Source organism: Lissotriton vulgaris, chromosome 7 (genome assembly GCF_964263255.1).
Source record: "Lissotriton vulgaris chromosome 7, aLisVul1.2, whole genome shotgun sequence".
Taxonomy (NCBI): Eukaryota; Metazoa; Chordata; class Amphibia; order Caudata; family Salamandridae; genus Lissotriton; species Lissotriton vulgaris.
Window position 1 is genome coordinate 1,010,589,698 of NC_141695.1, and position 27,706 is coordinate 1,010,617,403.

The 27,706-nt window shown below is 49.5% G+C and overlaps 1 pseudogene; it reads left to right on the top strand.

The window, feature by feature from the left end:
• Nucleotides 1–469: 469 nt before the first annotated feature.
• LOC147702846 (uncharacterized) lies at nucleotides 470–27,706 on the top strand (annotated as a pseudogene).

Below are 27,706 nucleotides of genomic sequence, written 5' to 3' on the forward strand. Positions count from 1 at the left end.
AATAACAACAAGAAGGGTGAATTGGATTGGCCCATCTAGTAAGTCATCGAATGTAGATTGTATCATTGTCAACTTCAGGCACCCCCAACATGTTGCCACAGTTTTATTAAGAGCAGCATCAATGGTCCACACTCGTAATAGTATCTGTGTACGACCTCTGGGGTATTTCTATTCTCATCTGATCAAGAATCCACCGATCCCTGGGCCCCTTAGATCATGTATATCTTTACAGCCATTGACCCCTAATGGAGCCTATTTGTATAATATTGATAGCCAGAGCTGGAATGGACCCAAAATTGCAACATATAATAGATTTGAAGCTCTGTCGGGATTAGAGTCATGTGACTGACATGAGGCATCTGTTGGACAGGTAAATCATACAGAGGACTTGGGATGTTTGAAGAGTACCTTAGCAGCAACAAACTCAAATAACGTAATCTCCTGGAATATTGCAGGTTTAGGTACAAAAATGATGGACTGTAATTGGATCGGGTACATCAAGAAGTACCAAATTATCTGTCTGCAGGAAACCTGGTCAATTGACTGCAATCACTTTCTGGAAGGGTATAAGGCTTATTATGTCCCTGCAGTTGCAACTACTAGGGGCAGACCCAAAGGGGGAATGGTTGTGTTTATCTCTATAGTACTCTGCTGTAATGTGTGGAGGATCACAACAAACCACACTGGTATTGTTGGGTTAGTTTTAACAGGGGGTAACTGTAGGGCCGGCTTGGTCAATTTCTATAATGCTATTATTTAACTACTACTTCCAGTCAGATAGTAATACTGAACACCTTTATAAGTAACTCTATGAAGGACTGCATTCACAACCTCATGGTGATGGGGGATTTTAATGTGCATCCCTGTGGAGATCCCCTTTCTAAAACTATTACAGAGCTTAACTGTTCACGCTGTAAGGACTTTCACTTTGAGCATACAACTGAGGGGGAAAACTTAAATGACATGCTCAATGAGCTGGACCTAACATCTACGATGGCTCTGATGGACCCTACCAAGTGTTTTGATACCCCGACCTTTAAGGGGAATGGGAAGGGAACTTTTATAGATTTTGTACTGTTATCATCATCAATGCAGTCTTTTGTGGGTTCCTTTTCCATCGAAGATAATGAATTCAGTGACCACAATCCACTTACTGCTTTCATGAGGGGTCCGTTGACAGCTAAAGAAAGAGAAGATCCCACTATTGGTAGGGTGATTACCACAGACAGCAGACGTCGCCTGAGATGGTCCATGGTTAACCCTGATCTGCTGTTCAATGAGATTAAAGTCTCATGTGCAGATGAAATAATGGTCTGTACGCAAGAGGATGCACTTCCAAATACTGTTTTAAATGCTTTCCAATGTCTTGCGGATAAGGCTTCCCAACTATTATGAGCTCCCGTTAAGAAGTCGGATTTTAAAGGTCCTAGGTGGTTTAATCACGAGTGCTCAAAAGCTGCCAGAAATCTAAGAGCAGCACTAGGGACAAAACCCAGGATCAAAGCTGACGTCCAGCTGTGTAGAAAGACTTATAAAAATATTATTGCTAATCACAAGGAATCCCTTAGGGAAGCTGCATGGTCAGAGATTTTAGCACCTGCCACCCTTCAGAGTAGCTCCAGATTTTGGGCCTTGATGAGGAAACCATTCCTGGCTCAGGAGCCAGGTGATGGTCTAGAAAGCCATATATCCAAGGAGGATTGGGAAGCGCATTTTAAGAAGTTATACTGTTGCACTTTGAAGGTGACTACAATATCTGCCTGTAATGATATTGGTGAACACATTGTCTTTAATAGAGGTGAAATTCTTGAGGGGATCTTGGGGCTAACAGCTGGTAAGGTCCCTGGGCCTGACGGGATCCCCCCTGACCTATTCAAGTCTGAACCAAATTTTTGTGCGCCCATCCTAGAGTCTGTCTTTGATGCTGCTGTCAAAGAAGGATGTCCACAATCGTGGGGTGTTTCGACAATCGTCCCGGTTTTTAAAAAGGGGGATAAGGGCAGCCCACACCGTTATCGACCCATCGCCCTGATAGACTCTATGATTAAGATTGCAGGAAGAATTGTACTGCAACGACTTATGGATTGGGCTAAGGAAAAGAATATTATGTCCCTCTCGCAATATGGTTTCTGTAAAGGTCGTTCCACAATAACCCAATGCCTCAATCTCTTTTTGATATTAAGTAAATACACTGTAATACAAAAAGGGACCATCCATCTCGCCTTCATGGACCTGTCCTCCGCTTTTGACTGTGTAAACAGGGGAAAGCTGTGGCAGTCCATGAGGGCGAAGGGGGTAGATAGCGGCCTGGTTGACTTTCTGGTTGACTTACATTGTAATACCAGAGCCAACGTGAGATACTCCAAAGACTTGAGAGTAACATATAATTATTCGAAAGGGTGTCCGGCAGGGCTGTATTTTGGCCCCCTTTCTTTTTAACTTTTATATTAACGAGTTAGATGGTGTGCTACAGGATGTCTGTGCTTACTGTCCAAGAGTAGGCAGGCATGGAATTCCAATACTTCTTTATGCAGATGATGCAGTTTTAATCTCAAGAACAGAGAAGGGGCTTCAATCCCTGTTAAATGCTTTTAACTTGTTTATGACTGACAGAGACCTTCTGGTTAATAACACAAAATCTTTTGTTCTACAAGTTGGTCACCAACCAAAAGGCCCTTCTCATTTAAGATTGGTGAAGATGCAATTCCCTTATCTAAATCTTTCTCCTATTTAGGAGTTCTTTTCGATACAAAGCTAAATTGGGAACCTCATCTTGTAAAAAAGAAAGGTGAAATGGTGAGAGTTAATGCATCTATTTTCAACTTTGCTGCCAAATTGGGGAAAAAACCCACCTGTGCTATGCTGAAACTGTATAATACTAAGTCTGTGGCAACTGCATCCTATGGCAGTGAAATTTGGGGGTACGTTGGTGGGGAGCAATTACAATTTGTGGAAAATTCTTTCCTGAAGCGCTTATTGTGTGTCCCCACTGGTACGTCTAACTTTGTTGTACATGAGGAGTTGGGGACGCAATATCTATGTGATCTGTTCTCTCTACATCCCCTGACCTGTTGGCTTAAATTATGCTTAAATGAAGACATACCCCTAACACATCTAATTGTGAAGGACTTTTTGGGTTTGGATAAGGCAATGTGTTCCCCTTGGCTAAAATATCTGAAATCAAACTTTGTAAAACTTGGACGACCTGAACTTTATGACAATCCATGCCAAATTTTAAAGGAAGATTTGGAGCTCGTCAAACAGGCCTTCCTGACGGATAGGAAGACCCTGAGAGAAGAAGCTGAACTTCAGAAACATAGGGGCTCATTAGGATGGCGGACGGAAGTGCCTCCGCAGACCCAGAGTATGCGGAACATGCCTATTTTCCGTGCGCCCGTCGCGGACACTCCGTCCGCCAAATCAGGATACGAAATACGTGCCAAAATCCGTCAGCGGCGGTAGAACACGGTCCGCCGCAACACCACACCCAACCACGCGGCGGACGTAACCTATCCAGAGACTCCGCCGTACGGACTGACGTCTAGGACAGTCCTCCAAATCAAGATGGCGGAAAACACACATAAAAGCGCGGCGGAAAAACACCCTGCCTGAACACGGTGGATGCTCCACAGCGACCATACCCACCACGAGCCGCTCGCCGACATGGACCCTGCACTACAGGCTTATCCGATACTCTACGCGATCCACTACGTCCTCGTCCTGGCCCACCATCGACGACGACACAGGTAGGCTACAAACCATTCGCTGACTGGAGAGGAGTACCTGCAAGGTCCGTGACGTAGGGAGGGGGGAGTGACATGTCCCGAAATGGACATATTCCTGTGTACGGCAACGCCTCCAAGAGTCGTGACCCAGGTAGGGGAGAGTGACATGTATCTGAACCCACCGCCCTCAAGAAAATACAAATCCACACCAGCAACACACACGCAAGAATGACTCCGACAAACCACGACACATGAATCACAATTTTATTTACGCAGAATCGGAGTAACATCACAGTCTAGGATGGAGCATGGGCAGTGTGGACACCAGAGCAGGTACATCAGATGCAGTACATCAGTATGAGGATAGCAACAGGGCAGCAACAGGGCAGTGTGGACACCAGAGCAGGTACATCAGAGGCAGCACATGAGAGGGCACAATGCAGTATCAGAACAGCAACAGGGCAGTGTGGACACCAGAGCAGGTACATCAGAGGCAGTACATCAGAATGAGGATAGCAACAGGGCTGCAACAGGGCAGTGTGGACACCAGAGCAGGTACATCAGAGGCAGCACATGAGAGGGGCTAAGTGCAGCAACAGTCCATGGCAAGGCACAGGTCCATCAGAGGCAGTACAGGAGAGGGGCTAAGTGCACCAACAGTCCATGGCAAAACACAGGTCCATCAGAGGCAGCACATGAGAGGGGCTAAGTGCACCAACAGTCCATGGCAAAACACAGGTCCATCAGAGGCAGCACATGAGAGGGGCTAAGTGCACCAACAGTCCATGGCAAAACACAGGTCCATCAGAGGCAGCACATGAGAGGGGCTAAGTGCACCAACAGTCCATGGCAAAACACAGGTCCATCAGAAGCAGCACATGAGAGGGGCTAAGTGCACCAACAGTCCATGGCAAAACACAGGTCCATCAGAGGCAGCATATGAGAGGGGCTAAGTGCACCAACAGTCCATGGCAAGGCACAGGTCCATAAGAGGCAGCACATGAGAGGGCACAATGCAGTATCAGAACAGCAACAGGGCAGTGTGGACACCAGAGCAGGTACATCAGAGGCAGTACATCAGTTTGAGGATAGCAACAGGGCAGCAACAGGGCAGTGTGGACACCAGAGCAGGTACATCAGAGGCAGTACATCAGTTTGAGGATAGCAACAGGGCATTGTGGACACCAGAGCAGGTACATCAGAGGCAGTACATGAGAGGGCACAATGCAGTATCAGAACAGCAACAGGGCAGTGTTTACACCAGAGCAGGTACATCAGAGGCAGTACATCAGTTTGAGGATAGCAACAGGGCAGCAACAGGGCAGTGTGGACACCAGAGCAGGTACATCAGAGGCAGTACATCAGTTTGAGGATAGCAACAGGGCAGCAACAGGGCAGTGTGGACACCAGAGCAGGTACATCAGAGGCAGTACATCAGTTTGAGGATAGCAACAGGGCATTGTGGACACCAGAGCAGGTACATCAGAGGCAGTACATGAGAGGGCACAATGCAGTATCAGAACAGCAACAGGGCAGTGTGGACACCAGAGCAGGTACATCAGAGGCAGTACATCAGTTTGAGGATAGCAACAGGGCAGCAACAGGGCAGTGTGGACACCAGAGCAGGTGCATCAGATGCAGTACATCAGTATGAGGATAGCAACAGGGAATTGTGGACACCAGAGCAGGTACATCAGAGGCAGTACATGAGAGGGCACAATGCAGTATCAGAACAGCAACAGGGCAGTGTGGACACCAGAGCAGGTACATCAGAGGCAGTACATCAGTTTGAGGATAGCAACAGGGCAGCAACAGGGCAGTGTGGACACCAGAGCAGGTTCATCAGATGCAGTACATCAGATTGAGGATAGCAACAGGGCATTGTGGACACCAGAGCAGGTACATCAGATGCAGTACATCAGTATGAGGATAGCAACAGGGCATTGTGGACACCAGAGCAGGTACATCAGAGGCAGTACATGAGAGGGCACAATGCAGTATCAGAACAGCAACAGGGCAGTGCGGACACCAGAGCAGGTACATCAGAGGCAGTACATCAGTTTGAGGATAGCAACAGGGCAGCAACAGGGCAGTGTGGACACCAGAGCAGGTACATCAGATGCAGTACATCAGTATGAGGATAGCAACAGGGCATTGTGGACACCAGAGCAGGTACATCAGATGCAGTACATCAGTATGAGGATAGCAACAGGGCATTGTGGACACCAGAGCAGGTACATCAGAGGCAGTACATCAGTTTGAGGATAGCAACAGGGCAGCAACAGGGCAGTGTGGACACCAGAGCAGGTACATCAGAGGCAGTACATCAGTTTGAGGATAGCAACAGGGCAGCAACAGGGCAGTGTGGACACCAGAGCAGGTACATCAGATGCAGTACATCAGTATGAGGATAGCAACAGGGCATTGTGGACACCAGAGCAGGTACATCAGATGCAGTACATCAGTATGAGGATAGCAACAGGGCATTGTGGACACCAGAGCAGGTACATCAGATGCAGTACATCAGTATGAGGATAGCAACAGGGCATTGTGGACACCAGAGCAGGTACATCAGAGGCAGTACCTCTGAGGGCACACCACAGCAACTTACAGCACACTATCAGGTGGATTGCGTGAAGTGCACGCATCGGACAGACTGCCAGCACCAGAAACCGGAGTGTGACACACAGCCACAGATGTAGTGACTGACACGTGAGCCACAGACCCAGATACACTGCCAGCACCTGATACATGAGTGTGAGACACAGCCACAGCCCGAGTGACTGATACATGGCCCATAGACCCAGATACACTGCCAGCACCTGATACAGGAGTGTGAGACACAGCCACAGACCGAGTGACTGACACATGGCCCATAGACCCAGATACACTGCCAGCACCTGATACAGGAGTGTGAGACACAGCCACAGACCGAGTGACTGACACATGGCCCATAGACCCAGATACACTGCCAGCACCTGATACAGGAGTGTGAGACACAGCCACAGACCGAGTGACTGACACATGGCCCATAGACCCAGATACACTGCCAGCACCTGATACAGGATATGTCTCAACTGATACCCTGCCACTAACAGACACATGCGAGTCAACTGCACCAGTGCCACTGGGACCACTGAAATGATGAGCCACAGGGCTGTATGGTCCAGGAGGCAGGGTGGCTCTGGGAGCGGGAGATAGTTGCAATTGTGCGACATCGGATTGTGCATGTGTCAATGCTGTGTGTCTACTTTTCTTTTGGACATGTGCCTGCACCCTGGACAGGACAGGACTTACAACTGGACCGGACTGAGAAGAAATTTCACCCACCATGGGAGTGGCATCTGCTGGGGGGGGAATGCTCTCTGGGGACGTGCTGGAGCCTGCTTGTCATTTGCTGTGTGGCTTCCTTGTGGGCTCTGCAACATGTGTCATGGGGGATGCTACTACAGGGTCCACCTGCATCCGTCCCTGACGGGCCCTGATGGGAGTGGAGGTAAGGGGTGACTCCACTGCGGAGACATCTGTATTCTGTTTCCCAGAAAACAGCTGCCTCAGTGCAACAATGGGTGATGTATGCCTGTCCCTGACAGCGCCACTGTCCATGGCAGATGCCTTGGGTGTTCAATTTTCGTAGGAGTACTGTTGTCTGCGGACTTTCCCTGTTCCCTGGATGGTGCCCTGTTCCAGGCAGCAGACTTGTCGTGTGTGGTGTACATGTCCCCAGGACACACCTTCTGCCCGTGTGTGTCCCTGCCCCTGGGAGTGTCCGTGCTCCTCTTAGGTGCGTTCGTCTTGTGACTGTCCTTGTCCCTGCCCTTGGGAGTGGCTCCTTCCTTCCTAGGTTCCGTGCCCTTGGGAGTGGCTCCTTCCTTCCTAGTGTCCCTGCCCTTGGGAGTGGCTCCTTCCTTCCTAGTGTCCCTGCCCTTGGGAGTGGCTCCTTCCTGCCTAGTGTCCCTGCCCTTGGGAGTGGCTCCTTCCTGCCTAGTGTCCCTGCCCTTGGGAGTGGCTCCTTTCTTCCTGGTATCCCTGCTTTTGGGAGTGGCTCCTTCCTGCCTAGTGTCCCTGCCCTTGGGAGTGGCTCCTTCCTGCCTAGTGTCCCTGCCCTTGGGAGTGGCTCCTTCCTTCCTGGTATCCCTGCTTTTGGGAGTGGCTCCTTCCTTCCTGGTATCCCTGCCCTTGGGAGTGGCTCCTTCCTTTCTGGTGTCCCTGGCACTGGGAGTATGCGAGCCCTCAAGGGATTCATTCGTCTTCTCAATGTCCCCGTACAAGGTAGTGTCACTGGAAGTGGGAGTGAGTCTTGGCTTGGTAGTACCTTGTGTGTGGGATGGCTGTGCAGCATGTGTGGCCATTACACCCAACCCCTCTTTAGCTTCACGTGTGTGTACTCCACTATATCTGACGTTGTCCTTTTGAACAGATTTACCTGACCTAGGGGATGGGGTCTGAGGCCTCCGTGCCTTGACGTGCTGGCTGACGCTGCTTCTAGTGCAATAACCTGTATTAGAGTCCTGGTCAGAAAATTCACTCCCACCTGACACATCCAGAGTTGTAGATGGTGGAACAGAAGTACCACCCAGTCCATGCGACTGTACAATGGAAGACGACACACTGTTAGACAATGACTGCAGTGTCCTGTGTACACCAGCCAGATCACCATGCATACCTTCCATGAATGCCACCACCTGCCCCAACTTCCTATCGTGGTCTTGGAAAGCATTAATCATATTGGTCTGCCCCACACACAGTTGTCGCAGCAGATCAACCGCCTCTGCACAAAGAGCATTTTGGCTCACCGGGGCTGGGGCAGCGGTGCCGACACCGAACGCCACTCTGCTCCCCCTACTCCTGCGTGCACGAACAGTACATGCTGCAGTTGGCGGCAGGGTGGGCCCTGTGTGCTGTGTCCCGACCGAAGGTGTTGATTGCCCACTCCCAGTCTGTGAGAACAGTGCTGACTCACCAACACTGTCGGAAGATGATGACGATGTTGTCTCCACATGCGAGTCCTCCTGGACGGTCCTGTCCCCCTCTCCGGCGCTGGCCCCTTCGGTGTCAGTCTGCGTGTGCGCGACGTCTGATCCGGATGCATTGCCTTCTGTCATCTCCGCCGTCTGTGGCTGAGTGCCCTCTGCCAAAGCTGAAATGCACAGAAAATTGGTGTAAGTCATGGGCACACTCACGTACAGTACTGCTACGGAATCCCTAAAGCCAATGATGACAATGTCCATCGATCCCCCAACCTGCACACGGCCCACCCCAACCAGTCATCCTCACAGGAATTTAGTGGCGTTGGCCGTAATACATGTACAGCATGCACACTGGGCATGGGGAATTACATCTGCACACAAGTGTTGCCAAGGGGAGACGGAGCACTACAGCATGTGCATGTAAAAAGTACAGCTTAGCGGGTGGCGTGTCAACATGCCGCATCGGACAGTGAAATGTAACTGCGGCAATGTCACCAACATGCCATTGGAACGAGCCCCACGATCGACGGAAGTCCATAATGTGTGTAGTCAACCTTACATGCATGGCACTCACAAGCAACATGCACTGACAGTATGCTTACCGCCACGTTGCTGTTCATCCACACGCAACCGCTCGGACAGGTCAGGATGTGTCACAGCTATGATACGGTGCATGAGAGGGGTCATTGAGCGTCGGGCCAGACGTGCCGTCCTTGGAATCATCCCTAGTGTCACTTCCGCTACATTCTTGCTCAGTCTGGAAATGTCGTCCCAGCGTTTGTGGCAGTGTGTATGTCGTCTATTGGACACCCCCGCTGCTCGTACTTCACGTGCAATGCTCCTCCACACGTCCTTGCGAAGGTGCAGCTTCACCTACCATGATGGGAGACAAAAGGGTGGAAGTCAGTGGACAGTTGGCCAGTCACACAGATAGGAGCAACACATTTCTCTCTGCAGCCATGCACATATCGATTCTTTAGTTGGTCACACATCACACCGCCAAGTTTCCAGAGCCCAGGTGTCATATGACACCTCATGCACAACAACTTATCCCCCACTGCACTTACCGCCTGTCCGGGTGCGCCGTACAGGCGTCCGTAGTTGCGGAGCACAGCGTCCACGAGGACATCCAGCTCCGCGGCGGTGAAGGGACGAGACCGGACCTCTTTGACTCTCGACATGGCTAGGTCACGGAGTATGGCACTAGAGCGGCAGTCGGTGGTCAGCTCCGCAGCAGCAGGTGGAGGTGATGGTCACAGGCAGCAGTCGGTGGTCAGCTCCGCAGCAGCAGGTGGAGGTGATGGTCACAGGCAGCAGTCGGTGGTCAGCTCCGCAGCAGCAGGTGGAGGTGATGGTCACAGGCAGCAGTCGGTGGTCAGCTCCGCAGCAGCAGGTGAAGGTGATGGTCACAGGCAGCAGTCGGTGGTCAGCTCCGCAGCAGCAGGTGGAGGTGATGGTCACAGGCAGCAGTCGGTGGTCATCGTAGAAGGTATGCTTTTGCACATCACACATATATAGGGCCCGGTGGCCATGTCAGTGGCATACGGCGCCAGCCATTGGTCCGCCGTGAGAGCGTGTTTGGAATTGGGCAAATGATTGGCCCTGGCGTTGCGGTGAACAGCATACGGTACTTGCTATTGGCCAACCGTGGCCCATGTCCACACCTCCCATTGGCTGCACGTGCACAGACCGTCACGCTCACACACCGGCAAGTGCATGTGCTAGACACCGGGACGGAAGCATCATTTGCAACAAAGTTGTAACAGTGGCGCCACCATGGCGGGACACGTATTCGGCGGGGGAGGTGGAGGCCAAAACATCCATAAGCTGATGTCCATGCACATGGCCGTTCATGACCCCCCTTACAGTGACATTGCATCAGCCAGCCTACACCGGCCGGCCCAGCCCAGCCCATGACCGCGGTTCCGGCCATGCCAACTACCGCCGCTTCAGGCCCCCTCCACTACCGCCGTGCCAGGGCCAGCCCATGACCGCCGTTCCGGCCATGCCAACTACCGCCGCTTCAGGCCCCCTTCACTACCGCCGTGCCAGGGCCAGCCCATGACCGCCGTTCCGGCCATGTCAACTACCGCCGCTTCAGGCCCCCTCCACTACCGCCATGCCCTGGCGGCCCTGGCACGGCGGTCATGGGCTGGGCCTGGCACGGCGGTAGTGGAGGGGGCCTGAAGCGGCGGTAGTTGGCATGGCGGGAACGGCGGTCATGGGCTGGGCTGGGCCGGCTGGTGTAGGCTGGCTGATGCAATGTCACTGTAAGGGGGGTCATGAACGGCCATGTGCATGGACATCAGCTTATGGATGTTTTGGCCTCCACCTCCCCCGCCGAATACGTGTCCCGCCATAGTGGCGCCACTGTTACAACTTTGTTGCAAATGATGCTTCCGTCCCGGTGTCTAGCACATGCACTTGCCGGTGTGTGAGCGTGACGGTCTGTGCACGAGCAGACAATGGGAATGTTGAACGCGGGCCGCGTATGGCCAGACGTAAACAGCGGAAGCAGTGCACCGCCATGGCGGCGTCAATGATTGATTGCATGTCAGATGACGTTGCACCTTGTTTAATTGTTTGCAGCTGCATGATGACAGTTGTGTGCGTGATTGCGTGACTCCACACTTCATGTTCTATCCCATGTTTTTCCATACCATGACCATCAGTGTGCCACTAATGTCCGTCACTTTTGGGTCATGTCACATGTCTTGTTGGCAGTGATGTAGAGGTGAGACAGAGTGCATTGCACATGTTGCAAACCATCATGTAGCTGGTGGGTGCACATTGCTACGTCAATCCATGTTGTTGTGACAATCAGAGATGTCACACATATGCCAATTGAACACTGCCTATTACATGTTGGATAGAGTGCAGTGACATGTGAGTGAGTTGCACAGACATGCGTTGTATGTGCATTGACTTCCATTCCATTTACTCCCACACAGGAGGGCTCAAAATGTCCATTGCCCATACACTGTGCTGGAGGATATGGTGGACGAGGAGGTGATCAAGAAATTCAGTCTTGATCGACGTCGATTGCTGGAGCTTGTGAACAAGTTGTCTCCTCACCTGCAGCCGCAGAGAACCTATCCAGGCTCAATTTCACCCACCCAAAAGGTGATGGCGGCACTCCATTGTTTTGCAACAGGCACATTCCAGTACACTATTGGACATGCCGGGGGAATGTCACAGGCCATGTTCAGCACGGTACTAAGGGATGTACTGACAGCCATGATGCTGTACAAGAATGACTACATACATTTTCCACAGGCGGCAGAGTTGGCAGCGGTCAAAGCAGACTTTTATGCACTGGGTCGCATACCACACGTTGTGGGTTCAATTGATGGCACGCATATTGCGATCATTCCACCACGGGCACGTGAGCAGGTGTTTCGGAATCGGAAACACTTCCACTCCCTTAACGTGCAGGTGGTGTGCCAGGCCGACAACATTATCTCACATGTGTGTGCAAGATTTCCTGGCTCTGCACATGACGCCCACATCATGCGGAGCAGCATTGTCCCCCAGCTGATGGCAAATCTGCGTCCGGCACAAGCCTGGCTTGTTGGTGAGTATGCTGTGGTGACAGGAGTGATATCTGGGTGGCTTGGTGTGGCCACATGTTCAGGTAGTGATGTTTCTCTCTCTCTAATTTCCACATACACAGGCGACTCAGCTTACCCAAACAGGCCTTGGCTTCTAAGTCCAATTCGCAATCCCACCACAGCAGGAGAAATGCGATACAACGATGCCCATGGTAGGACACGTCGAGTGGTGGAACGAACATTTGGCCTGCTTAATTCTAGGTTTCTGTGCCTGGATAAGACTGGAGGGGCCCTGCCTTACGCACCAGGCAAAGTATGCAAGATTGTGATTGCCTGCTGCATGCTCCACAACCTGGCTGTGCGAAATAACATTGAACTGATCTTGGACCCAGATGAACAGCAAGTTCCTCGCCCTCCAGACCCACCCATGTCGACTGATGAGGATAGTGGTGAGAAGGAAGGTGTGGACCAGAGGCGCCAGCTCATTGAACGCTACTTCCCTTGATTGTGAGTGTGCCCCTCTTGTGCTGCTTGTGTATGCCCTGTGTAGGTTTGCTGCTCTTGTGTCATTGTGTTGGGCATCATCTATGTGTTTTGTTATGTGATGTATGCATGTGTGTGTGTGTCTTCATTTATGAGTACATGCACTTCTCCATGATGTGTGTAGTGTCATCCATTCGTGTAGTAATGTGTGTGGTTTGTTGTAAGTTGCACTGCATTGAGTTGGGATGAGTGTGATGGTGTTTCCTAACGTCTGTTTGCGATTACTATGTTTCCCTAGGGCACTCCCTTGCGGCATGATTCTGTACCAGTTGGATCCCTGAACCTGGTTACGTCTGTTTCTGATGCAATCATGTGAATAAACATGGAGGCAACACATCATTGAGTGAGTAAGTGTCATTTATTTACAGATTGTGCATAGGTGTAGGTGCATATTTACAAATGAGTGAAGGGGTGGGGGAGTGAGAGTCCAAGGTAATGGCAGATGAGATGTCCGTGCAGACACCACATAGGGTGTTGTCTGCCTAGTGCAGCAGGCCTGTGCCAGGTGGGACCGGATAGTTGGCAGGGTGGATGGCAGGCTCAGGTACTCAAATGAGTCATTGTCGGCTCCTCTTGGAGCGTGTGGCAGGAGCTCCGACACTGCTCTCGCCCACTTCCTGCCTCGGACGGCCCCTCCGTCTTTGTGTCGGGACGGAGTCAGCTGGGGGCGCTGGCTGATCAGGTGGCACATCCGCCGCCAGGGGCGCAGGTGGCGGTGGCGGTGTTGTGGGCGCTGCCGTTGTTTGAGGGGGGGTGTGGTGGGTGGTGTTGGCGGATGTCCTCGTGCTAAAAATTTCCACGAGTTGGCCAAGCTGCCTCTTGATGGCCCCCAACATCGCTGTGTTGTCCACAAAGTCCTGGTGGGCCCGGTCTGCATGTGCCTGGCTACGTGCATAGCCCGCCTCCACCCGGACTAGTGCTTCAAGACACTGTTGCACGGCATTGGGTGTAGTGTCATCAAGCCTTCTTTCCGCCGTGCTCCTGCCTGCAGGATCTGCCCTTGCATTGGTGGTTTGCCTCACTCTCTCCCTGCGTGGCTGGGATGGCGCTGCCCCAGCGTTGGCCGGTGGGTTGGGCAGGGTGGCAGGGGCAGAAGTGGTGGTAGTAGTGGTGGTGAAGGTGGTGCTGGAGGTAGCTGTGCAGGTCACAGTAGCCGGTGTTGTGGTGATGCCAGAGCCCGTTGTTGTTGTTGGTGCAGGTGTGACCTGCGAGCCAGTGGTCCCTGGCTGGCTGCTTGATCCGGCACCATCCTCTGCCTCGGAGGTGGCTGGACAATCGTCCCCTGAAAGTTCCGAGTGTGGGGATGCTGGAGGCCTGGTGTTAATTGCAGCAGTCAGATTAGGATCCCCTGCAAAAAAAATGTGAGGATGAGTCATGTTGCCTAAACGTGTACATTTATTAATGTTTGACATTCAGTCGGCATTGGCACACACCCCACCCAACACCACCACCCCCTCTATGGACATGGGGGCCTGTTGGGAGTAGGACTAGTGACCTGTAGCACACCCCACCCACCACCACCACCACCCTCTCTATGGACATGGGGGCCTGTTGGGAGTAGGACTAGTGACCCCTCACACACCCCACCCACCACCACCACCCTCTCTATGGACATGGGGGCCTGTTGGGAGTAGGACTAGTGACCCCTCACACACCGCACCCACCACCACCACCCTCTCTATGGACATGGGGGCCTGTTGGGAGTAGGACTAGTGACCCCTCACACACCCCACCCACCACCACCACCCTCTCTATGGACATGGGGGCCTGTTGGGAGTAGGACTAGTGACCCCTCACACACCCCACCCACCACCACCACCCTCTCTATGGACATGGGGGCCTGTTGGGAGTTGTAGTTCCGTCCCCTCACACACCCCACCCACCACCACCACCACCCTCTCTATGGACAAGGGGGCCTGTTGGGAGTTGTAGTTCCGTCCCCTCACACACCCCACCCACCACCACCACCCTCTCTATGGACATGGGGGCCTGTTGGGAGTAGGACTAGTGACCCCTCACACACCCCACCCACCACCACCACCCTCTCTATGGACATGGGGGCCTGTTGGAAGTAGGACTAGTGACCCCTCACACACCCCACCCACCACCACCACCCTCTCTATGGACATGGGGGCCTGTTGGGAATCGGACTAGTGACCCCTCACACACCCCACCCACCACCACCACCCTCTCTTTGGACATGGGGGCCTGTTGGGAGTTGTAGTTCCGTCCCCTCACACACCCCACCCACCACCACCACCACCCTCTCTATGGACATGGGGGCCTGTTGGGAGTTGTAGTTCCGTCCCCTCACACACCCCACCCACCACCACCACCCTCTCTATGGACATGGGGGCCTGTTGGGAGTAGGACTAGTGACCCCTCACACACCCCACCCACCACCACCCTCTCTATGGACATGGGGGCCTGTTGGGAGTAGGACTAGTGACCCCTCACACACCCCACCCACCACCACCACCCTCTCTATGGACATGGGGGCCTGTTGGGAGTTGTAGTTCCGTCCCCTCACACACCCCACTCACCACCACCACCCTCTCTATGGACATGGGGGCCTGTTGGGAGTTGAAGTTCCGTCCCCTCACACACCCCACCCACCACCACCACCCTCTCTATGGACATGGGGGCCTATTGGGAGTTGTAGTTCCGTCCCCTCACACACCCCACCCACCACCACCACCCTCCCTATGGACATGGGGGCCTGTTGGGAGTAGGACTAGTGACCCCTCACACACCCCACCCACCACCACCACCCTCTCTATGGACATGGGGGCCTGTTGGGAGTAGGACTAGTGACCCCTCACACACCCCACCCACCACCACCACCCTCTCTATGGACATGGGGGCCTGTTGGGAGTTGTAGTTCCGTCCCCTCACACACCCCACCCACCACCACTACCCTCTCTATGGACATGGGGGCCTGTTGGGAGTTGTAGTTCCGTCCCCTCACACACCCCACACATCACCACCACCCTCTCTATGGACATGGGGGCCTGTTGGGAGTTGTAGTTCCGTCCCCTCACACACCCCACCCACCACCACCACCCTCTCTATGGACATGGGGGCCTGTTGGGAGTTGTAGTTCTGTCCCCTCACACACCCCACCCACCACCACCACCCTCTCTATGGACATGGGGGCCTGTTGGGAGTAGGACTAGTGACCCCTCACACACCCCACCCACCACCACCACCCTCTCTATGGACATGGGGGCCTGTTGGGAGTTGTAGTTCCGTCCCCTCACACACCCCACCCACCACCACCACCCTCTCTATGGACATGGGGGCCTGTTGGGAGTTGTAGTTCTGTCCCCTCACACACCCCACTCACCACCACCACCCTCTCTATGGACATGGGGGCCTGTTGGGAGTTGTAGTTCCGTCCCCTCACACACCCCACCCACCACCACCACCCTCTCTATGGACATGGGGCCTGTTGGGAGTAGGACTAGTGACCCCTCACACACCCCACCCACCACCACCACCCTCTCTATGGACATGGGGGCCTGTTGGGAGTAGGACTAGTGACCCCTCACACACCCCACCCACCACCACCACCCTCTCTATGGACATGGGGGCCTGTTGGGAGTTGTAGTTCTGTCCCCTCACACACCCCACCCACCACCACCACCCTCTCTATGGACATGGGGGCCTGTTGGGAGTTGTAGTTCCGTCCCCTCACACACCCCACCCACAACCACCACCCTCTCTATGGACATGGGGGCCTGTTGGGAGTTGTAGTTCCGTCCCCTCACACACCCCACCCACCACCACCACCCTCTCTATGGACATGGGGGCCTGTAGGAGTGGTTTAGAGGTTGGTGAGTATGTGGACTGCATGCAAGGCTGGGGTATGTGAGATGTGTCTTCAGAGTTGTGTGAGGCACACCGTGTTGTTGTGTTTGTGGTGCTTGGTTGGTACTTACCAGCCTCTTCTCCATCATCAAGTCCATCGAGGGTCTCAGGGAGCAGGATGGTCAGCACCTTCTCCTCCCACTCGGTGTACGGTAGGGGCTCCGGGGGGGTTCCACCAGCCTGTGTGGTTGGCCCGGACGAATTTCCTGGCTCTGATGGACTTCACCCGGGTCTTGAGGTCGTGCCACCGCCTCTGGATTTCATGCTTGGTCCTCGGGACGGTCCCGGAGGCATTGACCCTGGTGACGATCCGGTCCCACAGGCTGTTGTTCCGAGCTATGCTCGTCTGCTGCACTAGGGATCCAAAGATGTGGGGTTCAACACGAATGATCTCATCGACCATTACCCATAGCTCGGTGTCGGTGAATTTCGGATTCTTCTTGGGTGCCATGGTGCTCGGGGTGTGTGTTTGTGTGGATTTCGGAGGTGCTGGTGTGTGGGGTTTGGGTATGGTGTGGTGGGTGTTTGTGTGCAGGGTGTGTTTGGGTGTGGGTTATGTGTATGAATTAAATCTTTTGCTGTTGGCCAAGTGTTGTCTCCTGCTAGCAGCTATGCTGTGATGCAGAGGATTTCTGGAGTGGGTGGGAGTTAATTTATAGTCTGTGTGTTGGCCCTGTGTGAATGTTGATTGGCAGTCAGGTGATAGGTGGGTGTGTTGTCAGGTGTGGTTTATGCAGTTCTTGGGGGTGGGTCATTGTGTCTTGTGTTTGGTTTAGATGTGTCAGGTGGGTGTTCGTCCATTTTCCAGTGTTTGGTGATGAATTATGTCGGCATGTATGCCATTGGTTTGACTGTAGGGATGTTGGACTTCCGCTGTGGTCCACCGTTTCTCCTAGCATTGCTACCGCCGCGGACATGGATCGCGGTGGCTACCGGGGTACTTGCGGAGTTATCCTAATTGCGGACACGGACAGTACGCAGGTATCGCGGGGGAGGTTGTTGTTCTCCTGGTCATGTGCGTACGCGGCGGTCGGTGTTTTGTAGGTTCCGTCCGCATGCCGCGGCCTCAGGTGTACTTCGACCGCCGCGGACGGAGATTGTTGTGCTCCGTCCGCCGCGGTCGGCGTTTCGGTCACAATTGATCCTAATCGCTATTGCGGTTTTTCCGCGGGCAGGTCCGGAGTATCTTGCCACCTTCCTCGGCGGACGGAACACGTTTCCGTCCGCGATCCTAATCGACCCCATAGTGTGAGGAACTTTGTTATGCTAAAGACCAATGAGACCCTTGAACCATACCTGGCAGGTTCATTGACCACACATGAAAAATATTTATTGACCAGATTCAGGCTTAATCTGTTCCATCACCTGCTAATTACACCTAAGACTGATATTTTTAATAAAACAGCAGCGCCTTGCGGCTGCGATGGAAAGTCTCCACAGGATATGCTGCGTTTTATATTTTTATGTAAATTTTATGAATTTCCACGCAAGCGATACTTAGTAATTCTTTTAAAAAAAACTTGGTTTTAAACAAATCAGGCCGGCACTCCTGTACTTGCAGCTTTTGCACAGTGATTGTATCCTTCAAATTAAAGAATTTTTAAAATTATCTGTCAGATTGAGAAACTGTCTGGATCAGTAATGTTTAATTTGTGAAATTTTGTACTCCCATGTGCCTATCTCATCAAAGTATTTCTTCCTTGCATTTGCACTTTTGTGAAAGGAATGTTTCCTTCGTGACAATGTACTGTATATTGTATATGCACTTTTATGGTTTGTAAAAGAACTGAAATAAAGTATTTAATTGATTGATTGATTGACATGCTTCATCATAGGGCCTGCTACAAACGCCCTGGTGTAGCCACATCCAGGGCGGAGCATTAGGGAGGGGGAAAAATAATAAATTCCACGCTACAAGTCATACAACCAAATAATATCAACACATACAACGAGTAACACAAAATGAGGTGAAAAGCATGTGCAAAACACCCTGTGACTGGGACTGATAGTACGACAAAAAAGTGCAGTATAAGAAAGTGATTAAAACTGATTAAGGGTGCCAATAGGAAGAATTACTTTATTCAATACAATTTGGTACCCATACCAGGATTAAAAATAGGAAAAGGATGGGAGATGTCTTATTGAGAAAGTGAAGTTCCTCAAGACTTCCCTCCTACCACTGCTGAAGTCAACATGTTTCGACTGCTAGAATTGTGCCTAGAAAGGTCACCCCGGTCTTCGTCAGGACTGTCGCGATCAGTGCCACTGTTGGCCCTTCCGTGATTCGGTCAAAGGACCCTCAGAAGAAAGTAGGTCATCAGGATCCGTACTCTTCCAAGTCTTCTAACTTATAAGTGGAGGCTGATCCCAATAGTGCGGGAAAACATTCACGAGTTTATGAATTTCACAAACCCGAACAGGTGTCCACCAGGAGGGTCTCCCTAAGAACACAATCGTTCTGTGGACTAGCCCTGTCAAGTCTGCCTGTACACCGAGACACAGCGTAGAAAAACACCTCTATTTGTTTTTCACTACTCCAAGGCCTACCTCTCCAACAGGATAACATTGGGTTACCTTATTACACTGAGTATGTGATAACTTTCATTGGGATGGGGTAGGAATATTGAGTTTGGTTTCTAAAGAATTGTAATTTGAAACCCTCTTTAATGGTAACGCTGGATTTTAAGAACCAATCCTGAAAATGGCACTATAAGAAAGTTGACATTTTCTTGTCCCAACCATTTGGTGCCTGCAGCCTGTATCCAGGGTTACATGACTATGTGTAGCTGGCAGTTGGCCTTTGTGTATTGCTCCCAAACAGTGAAAAAAAGGGGGAATAGGTGTTGGAAGGAGTGGCAATATCTAACCTGATGAGGGGGAGGACCTCTCACCTACCACACTTGCACATTACAAAGTCTCTGCCTGAGCACACTCACAAAGGTTTTGACACTAGTATTTTGTGCCCCCAAACAAGATGTGGCCAGGGCAGTGAGGCAGGGAATTTCAAATACAGTGTGATTCATCTCCTCACAGCCTTACTTTGGAACCACTGCTGTGTGATGCATCCCTAATGGAGGACCTTGCAACCCAGCCCATAGTCCTTAGAACCGTCGCTGTGTGACGCATCCCCAACGCAGGATTCCCCATCGCAAGCATCCGTCCATGGCATTCTCGATGATGACAGACAGAGGGCCTCTCATCACAAAGCTCGTCAATAAATTCATGGGCAGTGCCACTGTGTGATGCATCCTCTATGCGGGATCGCCCAACGCTCTACAATTAGGATTTTAAGTACTTTTTTGACCAGGCCTAACATGGTCCCTACATCTGGCCTGCAATCCATTGTGGACGGTGTTAGCTTGTAATTTTCTCCTGGTACAGAGCAACCATATGAAGCATTTGTTGCTATATGCCTCTAGGCAATATTGCCCCGTAAATCTTAAAAATTGCATATCTCCGGTTGTACTGATTGGATATTTGTCATTTTGTCCTCAAATAATGTATTAAATGATATTCTATTTTTGTAAAGAGGTGGGGATTGTTTTTGAGTTTTCACTTCATTACTCTTTTGTAGTGCTGCATAAATATTTTGCACATTGCCTCCAAGTTAAGCCTGACTCCTTTTGTGCCGATCCACCAGAGGGTTAAGCGCATGTTAATTTGGGGGTTGTATATGTTTCACCTCGACAATCATTGTGTTTGCTGCTTGAGCAGGGTTTCACCACCACCCCCCCCCCCCCTTCCCCAGGCAATACCCTAATTTCCTTCAAGCGCGTAAGACAGACTATGGATTTATAAACAGATTCAGGGCAGGGCAGCGATTTTCATCCTTCTATCAATAAGCGAGAGCATGTTTGACCTAACAAGACACATTGGATGTGGTCCAAGCTCTTTGTAGACAACGACATTGTAAATGATTCATGTCCTACCTATGTCTATTGCAATACAAGTGAGGTCCTTGAAGATCAAAATTACTAAAAAGCACATTGTGAAGGCTCTGTGACTAAAGAAAAGTTAATTCAGGGACAACTTTGAGATGGGATTTTACAGCTTTACTGTTGGCACTGGAGGATAAGCATACCCTGTTACTCTAATTAAAACTTGCAAGCTCCAAATATGGATTTGAGGCCTATTAATGACATCAAAAGAATCTGCTTCTACATGAGAGGAGTCAATATTAACTGTTTAAGTAGATTACACTCACAGTTCAAGAATATTTCATTACCACAGTCTCTACTGGGTATAGGAGATTCTAGTCAACCATCAGGACTGTATCACTTCATATGTGCTTCTTGTACTTTTTGGTTCCTGGTATTTGTATTTTTGTGGAAAGTGAAGGGTTCTTCCATGAATTAAATGTTTACGTCAGCACTGCTAGCCTGTGATTTCCACAGTGATGAATCTAAAAAATATGATCTTAGTGTTTGAAAATATAGGTACTCATTAAGAGTTTGATTATGATTCTGGCCCCGCTGCAGCCGCCAGGGAACCGCCATTACCTGGCGGTGTTGCAGCGGTCAGGAGGCAGCAATATGCTTTGGGGGACATGCTCCATTGCATTCCCATTGTAGTGGCCATTTTCTGGCACCACCATGGGAACGTAAAAAAGCCCGCTAGACAGGAGGAACTCTTATTCAACCAGGTGGCCTGACCATGGGTCTGGCTGTGCAGTGGCTAGGCGAACCTGGCACTGCACCGTCAAACTCGGGATCAGGCCCTTAGGGTTTAGCTGAGTCGGAGACCTGCTGTAAATCAACGGTTCCTTTTCAGTGCATCCATCACAGTCTCCAACACCTCAAAACCAGGGATGGAGCCTACTAGAACAGAATTTATGATAATAAAGTTGCTTCTTGTACTTCTACTTTTCACAAGTAGATAAGGTCTCGAATACCGCGGTGGAAATGTAAAAATGATTTTAAAATACCAATAGAAAAAATTACACATGTTTCCATTCCTAATTAATCAATATTCAACTTTGCAAGGGTAAAGTTTTCTATCTCCATTCCAATTTTAGCAACTGTAGGGAAAATGTAGGATTTTGGAAAGGTCAGATTTACTATTTCTACTCCAAATTAAGCAGCAGTAGGGAAATTATTGTACCTCAGAGGGGACAGATTTACTATTCCCAGTGGTAGCAGCCCTACCTTAAGGGCGAAGTGGCCCCATCCCCATCCCCTACGTTTTGGCAAACATAAAGAGTGTCTGTCAGGCTGAGCAAAGGTCAGCCTGATGCACACTCTATCTTAAAGGTCGGCAGCCAGACTCTAAGCATGCTCTAAATGTGCAGGTAAATGGCTTATTGAGCTGAAGTTTGCCAGACCAAAGATATCACTGAACTGTTTCTGCAAAGCACTTGTTGATCATACCCCCTCATGGCGACATGGAGAATCACTGATTGTCTCGGACCTGGCACTTCAATTTTAAGCCCTGAAATGCTGAGTGTCGATCAGTGACACCAGATCACAGAGTTGGGTGGCATGAGGGCATGCCAAACAGTCATTGCACACCTTAAAGAGTGCCCACCACTCCTTCCCCCTGCTCTGAGATCAGAGCAGGCCCTCCCTGCCTGCAAATTTGCCGAGCAGCAGGAACATATAAAATGATAGCACTGCTAAAAGCAGTGTGGCGTTGTTCCTCCACCTTAGTGGAAGAGCCGCCACTGGATATTCTGTGGGTGTAAAATATACATCCACGCAATGGTTTTAGAGACTGGCCCATGAAAGCTACTAAAGCGACTTCTGTAACACAGATTCTCTCAAGACATAAAAAGCAGGTGTAAACAGTAATTGTGACCCTGGCAAACCAATTTACAATTTGGGGCATTCCGTGGATTGAATGGCCCTATAAACTGTGTCCAAAGTGCAAAGACAATTTGACTTTGAGGGATACCGGAACGATGGTGGGATGTCACAGCACTAGGTAAGCAGAGGCCTCACAACTTCTGCACTGGGGTTATTATCTTTTTGTACGTTAATCATTCTTTTTGAAAGATAGAAACACCAATATTTTATGTAAATGTTCCATAGCTCCCGACATGAATTCATAAGTTGCACGTGCGAAAAACACGACTTGTACGACTTGAACATTTTGTCATAAGGTTATTTTGTGGCGAAAAGTGTCATTTTTATTCAAGTGATCATGGGGCATATTATTAAGGACAGCATTAAAATTATCGCCAGTTTAGCAGCAGAAAACTGACGCTAAAGCGGCGATAATGGGCTTGATAATATGCTCTGGAGAATTCCAATAGAAGCCCATGTTCACACAAGAACATGGGCTTCTATGGGAATTCACAAGGGCATATTATCAAGCCCATTATCGCCGCTTTAGCGGCAGTTTTCTGCCGCTAAACCGGTGATAATTTTTAACGCCGTTCTTGATAGTATGACCCCTTGTGTTTTTAAACACCTGAACAGCTGTGCTAATTTGCTCCTCCGATAATTATTCTTGCTACAACCAAATAGCATGTCAACAGGACAAGTATTCTCATTTAATTTGAATGCTCTTCCTTGTTAGTAAGGCCATCTGTCAATACAGGGCATGGCTTGATGGATGTATTTGAAAGTGAATTCAATACACAAATAATAAAACTTAGCAAATAAAAGAAGAATTCTTTTTTATCATTATGTGTCACCTGTGCCTGGGCGAAAAAGTAATTGTGTTTATTTTGTTATAAACTGGTGATCACAGGGGGGTGCACCAGACCAACAACATAGTGTTTCTGCTGCTTCTAATGATAAACCCACCATTTCCCAGGGTAACAGAAAATAGGTGAATGTGACCTGCTGCAGATGCTAAAAGCATCAGCTCTAATGAGGCTGCAGTTGAGACACTTAACGTCACCTGTTGCTTGCATTGGTTTCTTCATTTAGAAGAGTAAAAAATTATGCAGAAGGAATTATTGCAAAGCCCCTGTTCGAATTGGGATTTCTGGTTGGCTACGGCTTGTGCCTAAGCCAGGCAGAAACCACCACTCTAGTCAGGGCAAGGAAGTTGCATGCTGAAGATAACCCCTGCTCACCCCCTTCGTAGCTTGGCATGAGCAGTCAGGTTTATCCCAGAGGCAATGTGTAAAGCGTTTACTCAACACACACACAGCAGCAACATACTAGGCACGCCACAAAAGGAACTTCACAAACGGTTATATACATATAATAACCTTTGTATCATCATAAACACATTAAAATAGTAATCACACAATATACACTGAGCCAACTTGCACTAGGCAATATTTACAGGGGATTATGTACACATGACAGGGATGATTGGGCCACTGTCAGAACCATCACAAGCAAAAATAGTAAATGTAGAATACAACCAGTAGCTACTGGTCAAACTCTGTTCTCAGCATTATATCCTGCAGCATAAATCATATGCAATCGGAATCCCATCAGGTGCAAAAAACCTTATGCGCCAATCTCATAAGCAGAAATCACATTCAGCAATAACCTCACAAGCCTGACCCTCAGATTAGGGAATAACCTCCTAAACATAAAACACAGTATGCAAATAACCTCATCATCATAAATCACATTGGAGGCATAAATCAGGGTGCATAAATCACATTTCCTGGGCACCACATAAACCACTGACTCCCTGGCCAAATGGCCTTCTCCGAGGGCTCAAATACCCTATGTCCAAAATGTCAGGGTGTGCTGCTAATGCAGCAGAATCTAAAAGTGCGCAATTGCACTGGCCTAAATGTTGCTGCTGCCACTAATTGCTGTGCAGCTGTGAAAATATGGGCGCTGGCAATCACTGTGCCCCCTGGGCCCCTCTCGGTCCCCCACTGGGACTCCTATAACAAAATGCTGCCAAACGTTGCAGCTGCCCACTCTGGTGCGGCAAAGCTGTGAATAAAGTAAAGGGGCCCTGGCACGACTCTGCTCTTGGGGCCCCCACTGGACTCTCTAAATCAAGTCTGCCCCCAACACCGGAGCGGGCCGCTCTCCTGCGGGTTCGCTTAAGCACCAACACTACTCTGCGCGGGCCCTCTTGTGTGATTGACACCCAGCACAAGGCAAAAGGGGCAGCCCCACTCACCGGGCTCTTCTCCCACTGCTGATCATGGTGCCATACTGCTGGATGGCAGCCCCACTCAACGGGGCTCCTCTGGTGATGTTAAGCCTTCCTCAGCCTCTGGATGGGTCCGGAGCAAGTCCTCACCAGCACTGCTCTTCTCTACATCATCCATGGGGATCCCAACTGCTCACGGGAGCCCCACTCAGGCCTACGCTGGCTCCCGGTCGGCTCTGCTGCCTCTTCTGCTCCTGTGAACTGTATAAACATTATTCACATTTATTAAAGCAATAGTAATAAGACAATCAACACACTGTAAATTAATCACAATGAGTAAATAATACAATTTATAAATTTTGGTAACAGTGCCCTAAAGGAAAAGAAGTGAAATAGCGTGATGCTGTGAAAAAGGAAAGGAAGATTGAGAAATGATAATAGTCGTGACAAATAAGTATATCCAATTTCTTGAGATTTAAACACTATGATCGGCTTTAGGTCCCTGAGCCAAAGAAAGGGTTCATAACATATCCCATTATTTATAAAAATTGTCTATATTGACACTGGTATGTAAATATCCATAGAAATGCGGGCAGTGTCAACTGAGGAAAAAAGGGAGGTAGCCGTCGACGTTTCGACCCCTCGCTACAGCAGTAGTCGTACTTGTGGCCTTACATCGGGGTCTTCATCAGGACAAGGGTGTAAACGGGGTGCACTACAATTTCTGAAGAAATGTAAATAATATAATATAAGTGAGAGATCCCATTTGAATTTAGGGAAAAGCGATAATAAATATCAAAGACCGTAGTGAACGGTAGAGTAACTGATTCAGAAATTACCATGGTGCGTAGAGGTATTTTCATACGGTAATCAATTGAAGGAATCCACTTTTCATTCATCAAAATCTAGAAAATGAACAATCATTTGCTAAGTGCTGTTATACCATATGATAGTTAAGAAAATGCGATTATATAGCATCTGTCTATCAGTAAATGATACATGATAGCTCTTACCAACATTAAAAAACACACACACACACTCCTGCGTGGACCAGGAGAAACCAAATTTCTATCTTAGCTAATACTTATGGTCATGAATGTCATATTTAGGGCATAATGAGTAGGAAGAATTATATAGCGTGCAATGCACCAAACTATGATGAGTGCGCCTTTCCGAAGGTGTTACTCGGCAAATGACTCTATACTGGATGGTGCTCAAACCAGGAAATACATCGGACCCTGTTGGTTAAAAAACAATCGGAACCTCCTGTCTCTAATCATCGTGGACGTATATCATAATACATCAAGAACCAATAAGACTCTCATGTGGCATTCGTCATGAATCAAGATCTAATAGAGCTCTCATGTGGCATTCGTCAGATAATCAGAAGACATACCTGCAGGTAAAGCACAAGAGGCGTCAAATAATCTCAGCGTATTGCCAAACAATGATGGAGAAACGAAAAACCCAAACCTGCGGAAATTGAGAACAAGGGGTGTGTCGCTCGGGTCTTATCATCTAAAAACATTAAACATTACCATCATTTTGGCACGCTATATAACCACGTACCTAATCGGGTCACTTGGAATGCATTGTGTTTCAATCAAATTGCTCGCATCAGCGGTATCTGCAAACAGGAAAATGGCTATCAGTGCTAAGGGACACAGGCCTTAGTAAAATGATATAGTATTCTAAAACGTTTCTCACCTAATACCGGCGTGAAATTCCTACAATACGGGAAGGGTAGCCTCTCTGTGCTTGCGTTCAAAGCCGAGTGAGCATGCTGCCGATATAGAGAAGGGACTACCCGTAGGATGCTTCCGGCTCCTTTCCAAGGGCAACGGTGAAAGCCGCATTGGCAATCAACGATATAGCTGATATAAAGAGGGGACTACCCGCAGGATGCTTCCAGGTCGTTTCCAAGGGCAACGGTGAAAGCCGCATTGGCAATCAACGCAGACTATCATTGTATCTATAGCCCTGGTTCCGAGTTGTTTATAGAAGCATTGGTGAGGTCCGTTTGAGCAGATAGAGCGGACTTATTAACACAACAACGTGGCCACTTACAAAATAACACGAACGATCAAGGGATCAAAGGTTTGCCCTCAAAGTAGATTAATACAATCTAAATGAAATCTAACCAGTGTGTCGTGTTATGTATGGTTTCTTAATATTTTAGAGAGCAGCGTTCAACAGATAATTTTGATATTGGTGATCATGATTAACAGACATTCACAGGGGGAGGTCGCCACGCACCTCTCACACAGGAGGGTGAGGTAGCAGTACACGTCATGTTAAAAGGATTTTTAAAAAACAATCATTTGCAAAACAAACCCAGAGACGCCCAATTGTGTCTGGATGCGGATCCATGCTGGAACCTCTTTGCCAGTATATTGATTTCTTTCTAAAACCCCTCACCATTAAAACCAGGGCATACCTCTGCGATACCAATCAAGTCATTAATCTGATTGACCAAAGACCATTTAATCCTAATACCCAGCTATTAGTAACATGTGACATTGTGTCACTGTATACTAGCATCCCTCAAATGGACGCTATTACGGGAATGGAAAATGCCTTAGACACCAGGACTGCACCAGTTCCAGTTCCGACCTACTTCATCTTAGAACTTTTGAAAATTGCGATGATGAGTAATTTCTTCATGTTCCAACAAGATTTTTTCCTTCAAACGAAAGGAGTAGCGATGTGGGCCACTATTGCCCCCAATCTGGCAGTGCTATACATGGATAATTATGAGAACAAATTCATCTTCAATGATGCCAATCCATTCGGACACCACATGGCTATGTGGGTCAGCTACATAGATGACGTGCTGTGCATTTGGGATGGCACTAAAGAAGACCTTACATTGTTCCACACTTGGCTCAACACCAACAGCACAGACATTCAGTTCACGCTGGAAGCCAGTAATGATAGGATCCCCTTTTTGGATATCACGATCTATGTCAATCCCGAGACTAACCTGTTGGAAACAACCTTATTTCGTAAACCATCAGAACGTAACTCTTAA